This window comes from Beta vulgaris, chromosome 6 (assembly GCF_026745355.1).
Source record: "Beta vulgaris subsp. vulgaris cultivar EL10 chromosome 6, EL10.2, whole genome shotgun sequence".
In the NCBI taxonomy this organism is placed as follows: Eukaryota; Viridiplantae; Streptophyta; class Magnoliopsida; order Caryophyllales; family Amaranthaceae; genus Beta; species Beta vulgaris.
The window spans coordinates 36,431,147-36,445,148 of record NC_079207.1 but is presented as its reverse complement, the minus strand read 5'-3'; the positions used below and the strand labels follow the sequence as shown (position 1 = coordinate 36,445,148).

The following is a 14,002-nucleotide window of genomic DNA, read 5'->3' as shown; positions in this document are numbered from 1 at the left end:
TATAATAGAGATAGATTATGTGATGTATATATATATATATATAGTAGAAGTGAGTTCATATGAGAATGCATACTTACATGAGAAATGAGAATAAATTTTACACGCTATAACTCTTATGAATAAGTGATGCAACTCTAACGAAAAAGTGATGTAACTCCAAAAAACAGAATATTAGAGAAAAAGAAACTCAAAAAAAAAAGATTTTTTTGGGCTCAAATTTTTTTAGGGTAGTATAACTCTAATGAACAAGTGTTGTAACTCCAATTCAATCGTGTGGTTGAGATTCATTCTCATTTTTCATATATAGGGGCAGAATCACATGAGCATGTCTCCTTACATGAAAATGAGAATGAATCTCAACCACACGATTGGCTTTTAGAGTTACAACACTTGTTCAATAGAGTGATACCCCCGAAAAAACTTCGAGCCCGAAAAAAAAATTATTTTTTCTAATTTTTATTTTTGGAGTTACATCACTTTTTCATTAGAGTTACATCACGTAAAATCCATTCTCATTTCTCATGTAAGTATGCGTTCTCATACAAACTCATTTATATATATAACTATATACAAGGTAGGTAAGATGAATGACTCTCCTGAATTGACACCTCGTTCAGGTTTAACCAATCATATTTTACATGTCGAACTTCTTGAGAGGAAGGGGAAATGGTAAGGGAAACCTCACCCCCAAAGAGGCCCTAGTGGGGTTTGATCCCATGACCTTAAAGTCATGAGGACAAACTTTTACCACTTGGTCAAATCTTGCTTGGTTGACAACAATATATAGACCAGTGAAATTAACTATAATTTATAGATAATTTCGTATGCAATATTGGTGTATAAATTACCATACTTATAAGATGAATACAACAATAAGAATGCTCTCAACCAAGCTAAACTTGGCGGAATGGTAAGAAAAGAACCTTTAAACCTCAAGGTTGGGGGTTCTATCCCCATTAGGGGTACTTTGGGAGAGGATTTGCCATCCCCCCACTTTCAAAGTGTCTGCCGGCACACTCGAGTTGGGTTAACTTGCAAAAGGTTCCGGTTTGACAAAGCCCTTCATCTTATCATGGCCGTCCAAGAAAATGCTTTAAATTCTTCACATTTCTTATATCATGAGTTTCACCCTAGACATATTATCAGCTGAACAATTTTAAAGGTGTAGATTTTTTTACTTCACAAAAAAATTACAAAACTACTTCAAACTTTTTCAGTGAGAAATATGGGGTATAGTTATCGAGAACTTGAATCTTATATATCAAAAAAGTACTATATGTGACGTTAATATTTGGAAGTGAAGGATGGAAACATGTCTCACTAAGACAAATATTATAAGTGAGGTTAAAATGATGCAAAATGAAATTACTTATTGAGTAAATCTCTATATTTTGAAAGATAACTTTCTTTAAAAGATAAGAAATTGGTATAAACCCTTTTCGGGCACATGAATCTCAACTCCACAAGCAATAGAAAATCCTCGAATCATTCCCATAAGATCTAATCATTCTTCGGAATTATTTTTTTAACCTAATTTGCTGTCATTGACAAAATTTTCCTAACCTAAAATTTTACGTAAACGTGACACATCAAGTAACAAGTGTAAGTAGTAAATCTGCAGAAATCAAACAACTTAAACCTGAATTATAAGAATGAGTTGCGCCGTGGTATGATGGTCACTGCCTTAGAAACGAATTTCGCCACCACCAGTGCGGATTCACGATGATGTTCGTCCCCTAAGGTTCACATAACTATCTCTGATGTCGTGCACTTGGATCAAAGATTGGTATTTCTCAAGAACTGCTCAAATCTTACAGAGAATAGGGTAGACTTGTGTATTAGGGTTTTTAGAATAGAATAATAAATGACTCGGATGTGGGGTGATGTACTTATATAAAATAAGAAAAAGGAGTCCCCACAATCCGCGGAAACTTAATTCCACCGAAAAGTAACTCGCCCTATCGGCTCGAGCGGAGACAGCACAATCGGGCCCGCAAGCGAAACGAGAAAACGTCGTCTCACCCGGTCGGGTGAGCAGACTCGGCTTGAACATTCGTCTCGCCCGGGAGGGTCTGGTGACCCCTCGCCCGGTCGGACGCGATAAACCAGGATCGAATTGAAATTCACGTTTACTTGGACGTTATCCAACAATCACCCTCAAAAACGAAGTTAAGAAAACAAGAAATGAGCAGCAAAAGGAAGTTTAATACTTAGATTTTAGTGTCCAAGGATTGAACTAACATGTTAGTGAAGTGGGGTGTCCTCTCACCTACAAGCATCCTAAGATTGAACTTGCAGGAGAGAGCAGGAATCCGATAGCACGTATTTTACTTTCAAGGCTTGAGAAATACCGCGTTATCCCTGAATTGTCCCATGAAAAACATTGTAATCCCCAATAATTTTAAAGGATTTTATAAATATATTTTACTATTTATATATTTATATTTAAACATAATTTAGTTTTAAATGTTTTGACTATTTAAAAAGGTTGACTATTTTAAAAAGTCAAATGAAATTTTTTAAGGATTTAAGAAAGTTAATAATATTTTAATTAAGCATGCTTTGATAAATGTTTTAAATACTAATTTGTTTTAGAAAAGAAGTTTAAGTGGACTTGAGGAACTTAAATACTAAGTATATTAGGAAAGAGGAGTCATATTGATGATGAGAGTTCTAATTTATTTATCCTATTCATCATCAATTTAAATTGAGCCCAATCTCCTTTTCCGAAACCCAAAAGGAAGCCTCCTTATAAATATCCTAATACTCAATTATTTTACCCCACACAAGAATTATTTTCTCTCTCCTCTCACTCCAATCTCACGGCATTCTCTCTTTCTCTCTCCCTTCCACGATTTTCTCTTCTTCTCTCTCTTTCAAGTTCTTTCATTCTTCTTCTTCAAGTAACGTTTCTTCTTCAACAAGAAACATCACAAAGTCTTCAAAATCACCAACGTGCGTGCGCAGCTGCTGCTGCTGCCGTGACCTTCTGTTTTCGGCACCTCAATTTGTTCTCTTCATGTTGGTTAATTTCTTTTCTTCTTCCTCAAGATTCCATTAAAGACTGTGTTTTTATGCTTTATTTTAATGTTAATCATGATTATTGATTTTAATTTACTGTTTTAATAAATAATCTTGATTGATATATATTATATATTATGAGAATAAAAGTTCAGATTTGTTTATTATTGTTAGATTGAAGTTTTAATCATTAAAGCATGGATATTTAGGGTATTAATTACTAGAAAATCATAGTAGCATGTTACATACTATGAGATTGGTTTAGATTATGATTTTAATCATGTTTACACATGTTTAAAGAGGGTTTTATGATTTTAAAAGTTGCTGGAATTTCGTAAAGGATTTTATTTATGGAGTTTTAAGAATTTTAATTACTAGTATGGTAGTACTATGCTAGGAAATAAAAGTAATTGAAGTTTTGATAGGAAAATCAACTTTTGAATATATATGTTCAAAGGGGATTTTAAATATTTTAAAGTTGTAATTAAGAGTATTGATTTTAGTTTATATTGATTTCTAGGCAGAGAATATTCTGTAGGAGACTTTTAAGGAGTTAAAAGTGGTCCGCCGACTAGTTTACACTAGTAGAATAAATGCTTATTGCTGCGGTCATTAAGTGGCCTATTGCGGCGGTTTTAGCCGCGCAACAATTATGAGGGCAGCAATATTAATTAACCTATTACTGCGGTTTTTAACTGCAACAATATGTCAAGCTATTGCTGCGGTTTCTACCCAAAATCGCAGCGATAAATATTTTTTAATATTTAAAATATTGGTCTATTGTTGCGGTTTCTTTCCAAAATCGCAGCAATAGGTATTTTTTTAGTATTAAAAGTATAGTTCTATTGCTGCAGTTTCTTCCCAAAACCGCAGCAATAGACCCAAGACAGGTAAATTTTTTTTTTTCATTTCTCTGGACGTAAATTTTTGATAGTTATAACACAATTACAATATAAATATAGTTCCAAAAATCCACTATTATAAATCTGAGAAAAATAAAGTAAAATATTGAAAAACTGAAATTAAAAGACTAAAAATCAAATTAAAACTAAAAGAACATAAACTAAAAAATTAATAAACTCAAATGTAAGCTGAAAATAAAATACACAAATTAAAAAATAACAAAAAATCAGAAATCCTAACATTATATTGATTCTTAACAAACAAATATAAAAAAATTCAAAGAAAATACTAAAATATCAACCATCCAAGTCGTCCAAAATTTAACTATAAAATTTAACTACAAAAAAAAATAAAAAATAAAGAAAACAAAAATAAATCTAAATCGCCGGCCACCATCCGCACGTCGTCGTTGTTGCCGGCAACCAACTGAGACTTCCCTCGCGAGTCGCGACCCAGATCTGAACGAAGACGAACAAATCGCTGCACTTCCTTCTTATCTAGGCTGCGAAAAGAGAAGATTTGACTCTATAACGGGCTAGAACGAAGCGAACAAATCGCTGCGAACGAGACCAAGAAAATCGCCGGCAACCAACCGAGACTACCATCGTGACCCAGATCTGAACGAAGAGGAACAAATCGTTGCGCTTCCTTCTTCCCTAGGCCGCGAAAGAGAGAATTTAACTCTATAACGGGCTAGAACGAAGCGAAGTAATCGCTGGCGAACGAAGACCAAGAAAATCGCTGCGAACGAAGAAAAATTGAGAGGATGATTGAGAGGATGAGCGATTTTGTCGACCGGCAGGATGGTTGAGAAAGACTGGCAGGATGATTGAGAGGGTTAGAGGAAGAGAGAAGATGAGGTGAGGAGAGGAAGAGTGCGTGGAACTGAGAGGGAGAGGAAGAGTGCGTGGAACTGAGAGGGAGAGGAAGAGGCGTGGAACTGAGAGGGAGAGGGAGAGGGAGTGGCGTAGAATTGGAGAAGGGGAGGAGTGAAATGAGGAAACCCTAAATGGACCCTTTTATATTAGTTTATAAGTCTATTGTTGCGGTTTATGTAAGAACCGCAACAGGTGAAATGGAAGGTTCCGGAGGAGGGGTGGGTAAAGATTAATGTAGATGCGGGTCAGGTGGGGGAGCTAGGGACAAGTCTTGGTGTGGTCTGCAGGGACTCCGAAGGCTTGCTTCTCGGCTGCGGGGCTGTTAAAAGTTCTGCGGTATGGGAGACCAGGATTGCCGAGGCCAAGGCAGCCCTTGCAGGCGTTAAATGCGCGATCCGAGGACGGCATCCCAAGGTAGTTATTGAAAGTGATTGTCTCCTGGTGATCCAAGCTCTGAAAAGCCCAATAGTAGGGGCGAGTGATTTCCATTTAGTAATTGAGGATATTTTATCTTTGAGTTCAAGATTAGATTATGTAGTTTGGTCTTTTGCTAAGAGGCCGGGAAATATGGTAGCACATGTGCTCACCCATTTTCAACCTTGGGATATCGGTCACCGTTGTTGGGTGCATGATGCTCCTGAAAACATTGTTCATATTGCTTCTATTGATTTATTAAACTAGAGCCCTTGTGGGTTTCCCCTTTAAAAAAAACTACCAGTTACTTACCCAATGCCTTTATACAAAACATTAATATAATCATCTAGTCAAATCCGCTAATAAAATCAGCTACCAACTAATACAATCTGCTAACGACTATCCTCTAATTGTCAAACAAGACCAATGTTTCGAAATTATTTGTCTATGACTAAAATTGTTATGTTGTCGTGTACTTCTCCTTGTAAATCAAATGACACAAATTGAGCAATTAAAAATATGTGTGTTAAGACTCAAACCTACAACTTCCCCATTTGAAATACAAATATAATACTCAATTAATCTACATAATCTCATATTGGGCTTTGTGGTGAAAAAAATTATTTAAAGACAATATAATATTTCTATTTAAAAATGAAATCGAAAGTATATGATTCAAAGTACATATCATATGCATATATTAACACCATGGATCCCGATATACAGGTGCACTCAACCTCCAAATGAGCAACTCCAATATTCTTCTATTAAACAAAACACATAAAGTGTCTAAAATCTTGGCTATCTCACATCGAAAGTTGAGGAGAACAAAGTCCCAATATCTTGGCTATCCAACATTGAAAGTTGAGGAGAACAAAGTTATCTTTATATAGAGGTGGATACCTCAACCTGTTAGAGGCTTTTTGGGTAGGATTTCGGTTCTGCACCAAAACAAATCCTTGCGAGCTAGGGCCCAAAGAGGATAATATCTACTAGTGTTCTCCTGATTATAATATAATTCCTATTTCTGATTTTATTTATTTGAGAAAAATGAATTTTAATATAATTAGGTACAAAAAGTAGATTGTATAGTTAAATTATAACAGTAGGTTACTCAAACTATATGTTTTTGTAGACAAAAAGTAGATTGTATAGTTAAATTAAAACTGTAGGTTTACTCAAACTGTATGTTTCTGTAAATAATATAAAAAAATACTTTCAACATATTATTTATATTTTTTTATTTATAAAACTATTTCTCAAAAATACGGAGTATTTATATATATATATATATATATATATATAATATATATATATATATATATATATTAATATAATATATATATATATATATATATATATATATATATATTATATCAATTGTTGTTATTATTAAAAACACATGTAAAAGTATTGGAGGTCGTCACATGTCATATGATTGTATAATACACTGATATAGGGCATGTAATTCAATTAATGTCATAAAATAAAATAAAAAGAATTATGAAATGTCCCGGAGTATCGCCTTGGTCCACTATTAGTTATTAGACTTAAGATTTGTGTCATACGAATTTAATTGTTACATAACTATTATATTTCTTTGTTAAAAAAACAAAAAACATGACATAAATTTAATGATGCCTCAACTAATCTAAATTTGATATTATGCAAAAAGTATATGTGATTATTAATTTCAAAAAATTTCCATATTATTTCTAAAGATTTATATATCTATAATTACTCATAAAATATAAAAATATTATATATGGTTAGCAGCATTAGATATTTTACATGTATATAGTATATAATTTCTACAAAAATTTAGGGACAATTGGCATTTAAGTGGCGTGCCAATTGTTGATTTCTCATTGAATCTATTCGGCATTTTGTACATGCAACTAGACTTGTTTCTAACCCATGTTATACATTAAAAATATGTTCTATAATATTATATTTATTTGTGGAAAAAATAATCATAGATAAAATGATCTTAAGAAATAAAAAGTAATAGTATAACATTTGATCGAAAACAAACTTTTCCTATTATCTAAAGATTTGTACATATATAATTAAATATAAAACTATGTAATGATTCTGTATGTATACTAAACATAAAGAATCAAGCGTCATCATTTTAATTTTCTTTTCCACCTACTTCATTTTCTGCTATAATAGATGAAGTTATGGGATCACATAACAAACAGATCAAAGAAAAATGGGGTTAATATTTAGGGTTCCATAATAAGAAATCACAATAAGAATCCACATAAACAAGTTTGCACTAGTAGTTTGTTCGTTTGCTGCATATAAAAGAATTAATAGGTAATTAGGTAACTCAAATCTAACTCTAATCTAGGTAACTTCAGCAGAGTTATAGATAAATTTATTTAGAATTATAAGAAGTACTAATTAGAGTTATAAAAATACTTGACCAGAGTTGTGGGAAATAGAACTCAAGAGTTATAACTCGCATAAATCTAACTTCTCCTACACCACTAATAATCAAATGTTGGCATAACTTTATCTTCTACTTCCTACAACTCTAATCAAATGTTGGAACAACTTTTCAAAATGGAAGAAACTTGAACTCCAGCGTTATATCTTGAGTTTCGACAACAAAATTGATAAAAAAAATTTGAAGCAGAATTTCCGAAAAAAAAAACTTCAAAGAAACTTAACCAAATTTTCGTCGATAAACATACTTACACTTCATTGAAAAGAGACAATTTCAAGCACTAACAACGACGCTTAAGAGAAGTAGCAGAGGCAGCAACCAAAATCGAATCACATCAAACTGAAAATCCAACAATAAATGACCTAAATTTCGTCCATAAACTAATCGATTGGGATCTAAATCGAAACACAACAAGTTGTACACAGATAAACTAAAATCGAAGATTCAGTTGAAATTATATCCAACAACAAACGACCTAAAATTCGTTGATAAACTATTAATTGGAAAAAAATTGAAACACAAGGAATAATTGTACATATATAAACTAAAATCTAAAGATTCAATTGAAATTCTAAGAATGAGAAACATAATATACTTACACTTTGTTGAATTGAGAATAAACATAAATTTGCAATTGGATGTTCTAAAAGAAATAATCCGAATCAACCTAAAAAATAATCCAAATGTTCACGCCACTTAATTTCACAAAGATATGATGATTTTGACAAAAAAAAACCATTCGAAATTGTGCTGAAAATCAAAAGAAACGAGAGGAGAGAGAAATGAGATGAGAGAGAATGTTTTGGAGGATTATTTTTCTTATGACTTAGAATCTTTAGCTTTATTTTAACTTCATTTTTCTTATGACTTACAATCTTTAACTTCATTTTTTTTGCCAAATGAAACCTCAAACTTCTTTTCCGACGTTGATCACCAATTCCGGTATTGACCCATCCTTTTCTATTCTTCCCTTTGACTCTTATTTCATTCTTTATTCATTAATTCAACATATTCTTCAATCATATATAAATAAAATTCAAGTTCATAAAATCCTTGATCCAAAAATTATAATTTATTTCAAGTCTTTAAATTGCTAAATGATGTTCCAAATGTGGGTCAACGCTGGAGAAATGGTATGAGGTTTTATCTCGCAAAAAGTTAAAAGTTGTAATTAATAAAAAAAGCCTTTTATAAGATTGTTTTTTTTAAAATGGGCAATTAATAAGATTAGGAAAAAAACAACCATTTTGATAAATAAGATTAGAAAAAAAAACAACCATTTTGATAAATAAGATTGGTAAAAAACGGGTGGCAGAAAGTGGAACAGTCCAAGTGTCCAAAAGTAAAGAACACTTGTTTCATGAATATGATTCATCTTTAACTTGGTGAGTAGAGACTAGGAATGGCAACGGGTCGGACGTGGACCGGATTATGCATAATCCGACTCCGACCCTACTGAAAGTCGGATTTTAAATCTGAGCCCGACTTCGACTCCGACATTCGACTTTGAAAATCCGAATCCGACCCGACTTAAAATCCGAATATCCGACTCCGAGATCCGACCCGATTTAAAATCCGGACATCCGACTTAAAATCCGAACATCCGACTCCGAACCTGATCCGACTTATTTTTCTTCCAATTTTTTATAATAGAATAGTCTTCTATAATACAATAATTTAATTATTACAATTTATTCTAATCATCATATGGAAATCTTATATAGTACAAATAATTTAATTATTACTATTATTTTTAACAATTATTTTTTTTATGGGAAAATCCTATATAATACAATTGGCTGAAAGTCGAAGTCAGATTATACATAAATAATACATTATATAAATAAGAAAAAGGATTGATTGACTCAAGTCGGAGTCGGATTCGGATGTCGGATTATTTTATGAGATCCGACTCCGACCCTCCTTCGACTCGGAGTCGGATTTTTTAAACGGAGTCGAAGTCGGATTACTTTTTTGTCGGAGTCAACTCGGATTTTTTCCTTCGGATCGGAGCGGACTAGGGTCGGATTCGGACTGGATTGCCATCCCTAGTAGAGACTAGAGAGAAAATACACCAAAGTTGGGCTCCATAATATTTTTGGGCCTTTTCAAATCATAGCCTGTTTTTTATTTTTCGAAAGGAGCCTGTTAATTTTTAGGAAGAGCATTATAGTGCCTTTTGTATTTTTAACTAACTGGGATTGACGCGTCACGCGTGTGGTTAAGGGCCTCATGTTGCTTTTTGATTTACCCATGTAAATTCCCACAAAAGATTAGTCTACTCGTCGAAGGTGTTAGGAAACTTAAATACCGTTTGTTCTTTTTAGATGATCTATAAAGTAGAACTCTGTTTAGGATTTGTCTAACCTATAAGAGTACAACTATATTTAGGATTTAGGAAGAGTATAATACCGTTTCAGAAATATGCATTAAACATTTTCTATTTTATCTATCTAAGTTTAAACTAGTTCAAATGAGTAGATTATCATAAACCTATTAGAATAGGAGTTATGAGGCATTTCGGAAATCCACTTTACCAAGAGAGTCATTGTTATAAATAAGAGGAAAAGGTAAATGCGAGTTAGAGAGAAAAAACTCACGCTGTTTCTACTAGAACCAAATCAAACATCCCTTACCTTCTTTTGTCTTTGTCTAATTTTTTTTAAGAAAGTTATTGAGGATGATCTTCAACGACAGACATAGTTTTAGAGTATGGAATACCATATTTGAGGTGGACGCAAAATACGTACCGATAAAACCACTGGGAAAAGGATCTTATGGGGAGTTGCCATCAAAAAAATCATTAATGCATTTGACGATCCAATTAATGCCTTAAGAACACTAAGGGAAATTACAATTCTACGGAAGATTCGCCATCGAAATATTATTGAATTAAAGGATGTTGTGATTAGTTCTCCTCAACATTCTTTTAAAGATGTGTATTTGGTGTATGAGTGTATGGATACTGATCTTGATAGGATTATTAGGTCACCTCAACCTCTTACCAATGATCACTGCAAATTATTTTTGGTTCAGGTATTATATTTTTAATTCCTAATTTTTTGCTCTATTTTCATCCGCTACTTTTTTTTTTTTTTTTTATATAACTGCATGAACTCTTAGATTTCTAACCGGAAAAAACTAACCAATAACTTTAATCGAAAAGAATTTATCATAGTTCTTATATAAGAAATATTGTTGGACAGCTCAATGAGTATTTACATAATATGAGTTTGTTTAGTTTCTAGCATGGTGCTGAACTTCTTTCTCATCCTATGGCAGGAAGATCATTGTGTTTAACATGAGTGATTAAATGTAATATTTCCGTAGAATGAGTTTGTCCAAGATTAGAAAGCAACGAACGTAGTGCAATTGTAATAGGACAGATGAGTGATTAAATGTAATGTTTTGTGTAGAAATTAGAATGAGTTTGTCCAAGATTAGAAAGCAATGTAGTGCATTGTAAACGAGTTTCTGATATAAGAGTTAAACCTTTTTTTTCTCTCTCCCCTCTCTCTTCTCTACTTTCAAAAACCCTAGCCTCCATTGTTGAATTTTAGAGGGGCTTCCATCGGTTTTTACCGTTGGAAAGCCCCCACCTTTGCTTTTTTATTTGTTTTTAGGTTTCCAATAACGATTTCTCCCTCGAAAGACAGGGTTTTCGATCTCCTTCATAAGAAAAGGTTTTTCGATCTCCTTCGAAAGACAAGGTTTTTCGACCTCCTTCGAAAGACAGGGTTTTTCTCCTCTTTTAAAGGGGAATTTCTACAGGTTACAATCCGGGATACTAGATCTAATGAATTGCCGTGAAATTATTTTGTTGGTGAAGAATTATGCGGGATCACAAAGGTTATCAATTTTTCGAATACGGTCAGATGAATCCGACGGAAATCATCCTCACGACTACAAGGGATCGTTAGATTGTCTCTCCAACAAGGCTGTATTTTCCAGCGATATAAGCGGGAGATGTTCCACATTGCAAGATTTGTTTGACGATCGTAGTTTTTATGAAGGAAATTTTTGTTTGATTCAACTTATGTATTTGTTTGATTCGATTGCTTATGTAGATGTCGTATGACTTTTTATTAATGAATTAATTTTACTATTCAAAAAAAAAAAAAAAATGTAGTGCATTGTAATAGGACTCGGTTCCTCCTGTTTCTCTTAATTTTAATCAATGAAAACAATACACAAATTATATAAAATATATATATATATATATTTAGAGTTTGTCCAGTAAGCGACCACCTATTCTTAAATTAAAATTAGGCAATGGTAAGTCCAATATTAAAAAGAGAATTAGCCCAATAGTGACTAGGATAATTTCTTTCGTTGACTAGTTTAATCCATTTAGTGACTGAGTCTATTTTTATATTAAAACTAGACCGTCTCTTTTAATAATTTTTAATATATTTATTTGTTAAAGATTTGCATTGGCAAGCAATAAAAGTCAAAACATTACAACTAATAAAAACTTGAAGGAAGTATTACTGGATGTTATAAATTTAATTTTTTTCAAAGAAATATGTGCTAATTGATATTCTGTTTTATGATTATTAATCCACATTTTTTTCTTGTTGTAGTTACTTCGAGGCCTAAATCATCTCCATTCAGCTAACATCTTACACCGAGATCTAAAACCTGCAAATATACTGGTAAATGCAGACTATGAGCTGAAAATTTGTGACTTTGGCCTAGCAACAACTAGCAGAGGTAAAGGTAGATCTATGACTGAATGTGTGGGAACCCGTTGGTATCAAGCACCCGAGCTACTTATTTGTGGTGGCAACTACACTGCATCAATTGATGTGTGGAGTGTTGGATGTATTTTTGCTGATATGTTGGGGCGCAAACCCATCTTCCCAGGTCGAGATAGTCTTAACCAATTGAAACTCATCCTCAGCATTCTTGGAACTCCTCATCATAATTCTGATCTGGACTTCATTGAAGATTTTAAAACAATAAACTATATAAAAGCACAACATTATTCAAGTGGAATACCATTCGCAGCCTTATACCCTCGAGCTGATCCTTTGGCATTGGACTTGTTACAAAAAATGCTTGTATTTAACCCGAACAAGAGGATTACTATCTCTGAAGCACTTCAACACCCTTATATCTCAGCGTTGCACGATCCTTCTCCTGCTCCTGCTCCGAAACCGTTGAATATTAATATTGATCCAAAGATCGGGGAGGTAAAACTAAGAGATCTAATGTGGAGAGATGTTATCAACCTGAAATTGTTTTTCAGCATTGGTAGATAAAGTATTGTTCTTTATGATTCATATAAAAAAAACTTTTAACGTTTTGTTCAATATTCAGTAGTTGTATTTCGGAGAGTTGTCAGTAGTTTATGTGTTAGACTTGTATGCAGCATAGTTCACAATTGGGTTACTGAGATGCATTTATTGAGCTAATTAGTGCATAACACTAACAGAGCTTCAATTTCAATTTTTTTTTCATGATATTGGTTGCAGAAACAAAATGTGTGCGATTAAGGTAGATTAATTGAATTTGACTGCCCATGGCCACGACTACAGTCCTTTTAAAACGTTTATATGATAATGATTGATAATTTCTTTTTTAAGCTCATTCTTAACATTGTAGATGGAGTTATTTTTTTTTTCTGGTTTTCAATGTAATATTGTTAAATATTCTTCCTAATTCCTATGCAATTTATTTTCAGTTATATATACTCATCAAATACGGCGTTTTTTAATAGTTGTTCTACTTGTTTTTTTTAAGGTCAAAATTTTGAAGTTTGACCACGATTTTTTCGAATATAAATAATACACATAAGTGCTATATACAGCAAAAAAAAAATATAACATTTAAAATTATGTCTAATTTAACCATGGTTAATTTTATCGTGTGAGTTTTCTTAATTTCATATCAATAATATTTTTGGCCAAGCAATTATAGTTAATTAATTAATTTTGTTATACTAGTCTTTAGACTTAAAAAAGGTTTCTAACTTCACCGTCGATTAATTTTCATACAAGTTTTAATTGTCACTACCGTATTTTTCATCATCTTGCCTATCATTGACAAATATGGTAAGGAGAGAAGGTCAACTTTGCTTTATTTTTTTTTAAAACGTAACTTTAAATATTTTTAGTTATTCACTAAAAAATGTTTTCCTAGTAATTATTTGTTTATCGATTTTTTTTTTTTTTTAACAATTAAACAATATAATATTTATTTGCTTTTGAAAGCGAGCGTAGGTTTTCATTAAACGGACTTGAGAGTTTCTTGGACCAGCTGATTTGAGTTCATTTAGGAGTCATAAAGAGCAATATAACTCGTATTACCTCTAGTTGGGTTAATGAGC

General features: G+C 32.6%; 1 pseudogene; it reads left to right on the top strand.

Moving 5' to 3' along the window:
- Nucleotides 1-10,351: 10,351 nt before the first annotated feature.
- LOC104896675 (mitogen-activated protein kinase homolog NTF3-like) lies at nucleotides 10,352-12,935 on the top strand (annotated as a pseudogene).
- The last annotated feature ends 1,067 nt before the right edge of the window (nucleotides 12,936-14,002 follow it).